This window comes from Macrotis lagotis, chromosome 8 (assembly GCF_037893015.1).
Source record: "Macrotis lagotis isolate mMagLag1 chromosome 8, bilby.v1.9.chrom.fasta, whole genome shotgun sequence".
Taxonomy (NCBI): domain Eukaryota; kingdom Metazoa; phylum Chordata; class Mammalia; order Peramelemorphia; family Peramelidae; genus Macrotis; species Macrotis lagotis.
In genome coordinates, this window is record NC_133665.1 from 44,786,864 (window position 1) to 44,789,967 (window position 3,104).

The following is a 3,104-nucleotide window of genomic DNA, read 5'->3' on the forward strand; positions in this document are numbered from 1 at the left end:
CAATGTGATATAGAAAAGTAACCCTGAGGGAATTCCTCCCATCGGTTCCTGCACAGTAGAACATGCTTTTTTTTATCTGAGTTTGTCTCATTTCCAGACTAGCCCCTATATGAGAAGTTTCTTCTCCCACTTTGGTCTCACTAGCAATTCCTAGCTCCTTAGCTCACTTCCCCAACCCTTTCCCCTGGGAAAGTAGCAGATAAAAGGTCCTAATACCTAGCCATCTGTTAATTAAGGGGGACTCAGATTCTTCTATTTTAAACTCTCTTTCTTTCACTAAGACAATCTTGCAAGCTTGACCTGTGCTGAATGCCTCACATCCATCATTCTTGTTCCAAAATCTATCAAATAATTAAAATTTGACTTCAGGTGATCCTTTGTATGTATGTTCTTTTATGACTGGACAAGATATCAGGGTCCTGGGGCCCTCAGGCAACAGGTTTTAGTCTCCCTTGTCCAAGGATCAAGACCTTCCAACAGCAGGATATAAAATAAACTCATTTAAACCATCAGCAGTTCTATATATATGAACAATAAAGCCCAAGGGCAAGAGAGAGAAAAAGAAATTATTTAAAGTAACTATAGACAATATAAAATACTTGGGAATCTACCTCCCAAGACAAATTCAGAAACTAAATTCCAAAATTACAAAATACTTGTCACACAAATAAATTCAGATCTAAGTAACTGAAAAAGCTCATGTTTAGGCCAAAAATGACAGTTCTACCCAGATTAAATTACCTGATCAATGCCATACCAATCAAACTACCAAAAACTCTTTTACAGAGATAGGAAAAAAATAGTAACAAAAGTTATCTGGAGCAACAAAAGATCAAGTATATCAAGGGAATTGTTGGGGGCGGGGGGGGGGGGGGGGGGGGGGGGGAAGCAAAGGAAAGTAGCCTAGCTGTATCAGATCTAAAACTGATTATAAAGTGACAATCAAAACTGCCTGGTACTGGTTAAGAAATACAGTAATGAACAAGGGAATTAGAGTAGGGTGAATCCTAAAATTATAATAACCCTAAAACATAGGGTTAAAATATATAACAGAAAAAATATGGATTAGACATGAAGTTTTATTCTCTGGGATTTACCATTAACTCATAGGTGGAGGCCATTCTGGTAATTGCCTCCCAAGGTGAGGAAAACTTAGACTGCAATAAGGAGAGAGGAGAAGAATATGCATGACAAAAGTAGACAAACCCTTAAACTTGTCTGGAGACCATTCTATTATTTGATATCCTACTAAAATGCTATTTTGCCTGAGGGAGGTAATGTTAATTTTATTTTATTTTATTTTATTTTAGATTATGTGCCTGGAGGATCTGGTAAATACTCTTCAAATTACAAAAGAAGCAGTTCTTTTCTGGATTGAGGAGGGCTGAAAAGGACACCTTTCAAAGTCTAAGGAGGACACATTCTATTCTTCACAATAGCTAAGAAAAATAGATCTTTGACCAGGAATAGTTGTAAAAAATTATAGCAATTATTATACTTTGACAGAAGGTACAAAAGAAATAGTAGTAGGGGCTGCTAGGTGGTGCAGTGGATAGAGAACTGGCCCTGGAGTCAGGAGTACACTCAAATTCGGCCTCAGACATTTAATAGTTACCTAGCTGTGTGGCCTTGGGCAAGTCATTTAACCCCATTGCCTTGCAAAAACCTAAAAAGAAAATTAAAAAAAGAAAAAGTAGTAAATGACTACATTAATCTACTATTTGACAAATCCAAGCTCCCAAGCTTCTGAGAACTCACTATTTAACAAAAACTGCTTAGAAAACTGGAAAATAGTATGGCAAAACCAGGCAACAAAATAGGTATAAGATTTAGACATAAAGAGTGATACCACAGACCAATTAAGAGAACAAGAAATATATATATATATAATCAGAATAATTCAGTTTCTAGTAGGATACAGTCTAGTTTCAGCCACTCTGACCTCTCCATCTAAGTAGTGTCCTGAGATTTGTTGAGGACTCCTAAGCAGTAAGAGGTCATTATAATGCTATATTTAAAGATTACCATCCAACTTGGGAAGATGTGACTGATTTAATGATGACTTTCCTCTCCCCGAATGAAATACAAATGATTATAAAAGCAACAGATAAGTTAGCTCCAGTAGAAGGGGCAGTGCCCAACCTCTAGGCATCTCCTCAATTGTCCTTTTCAAAATCCACAGTGTCACATCAACAGACCTTACAATTATAGCAAATTACAATCAAGTGTCCAAGGGAGGCAGAATTCCAAGAGTGGAAACCTCCACCCAGTCCACAGATTTTGCTTCTGCCACTTTCACAATTCTCTACATCATTTCCCTGCATCATTCCCCCCTCAAAATTATTCAGGACCCAGATTCTTCTGGGCCTTTCAGAGTCCATTTGGAGATGAATGCATTATAGTGAGAATGTCATTGAGGCAGGGTCCAAAGAATATCACATAACTGATAAATACATCCTATTCATCAATACACATTCATACATAACCACTTATACATACTTTTTGGGGGGGGGGGTATTTTTGCAAGGCAGTAGCGTTAAGTAACTCACTCAAGGTCATATGCTAAGTAAGTATTAAGTGTCTGAGGCCAGATTTGAACTCATGTTCTCCTGACTTCAGGACATGTTCTATTCACTGAGCCACCTAGCTGTCCCTACAGACTCTTTTTTTTAATTTTTTTATTTAATTAATTTAATTTTTTTTAACTTTTATTTAAGGAAATGGGGTTAAATGGCCTGCCCAACATCACACAGCTAGGCGATTATTAAGTGTCTGAGACTGCACTTGACCTGACTCCAGGGCCAGTTCTCTCACCGCTGCACCACCTAGCAGCCCTTACATACTCCTTTAAAATAAAAACTATTTATTAGTATTTTAATTTTTGAAAAATTAACCCAAAACCCAGCGATCTTTAACCTATTGAAACAGGCAGCTCGATGCCGCCAGGCTCTCTGAGCTCTGTGTGTGCTCACTGTCCCCGTGAAGCTTATATGACACAAGCACGGATCATGACAAAATCGAGGGCTTCCAGGGGGGCTGACAAAGACCAAGCAGAGTTTTCTCGGGGCTTCCAGGATGGGCAGGGGATGTGCGGGCAGAGCCAG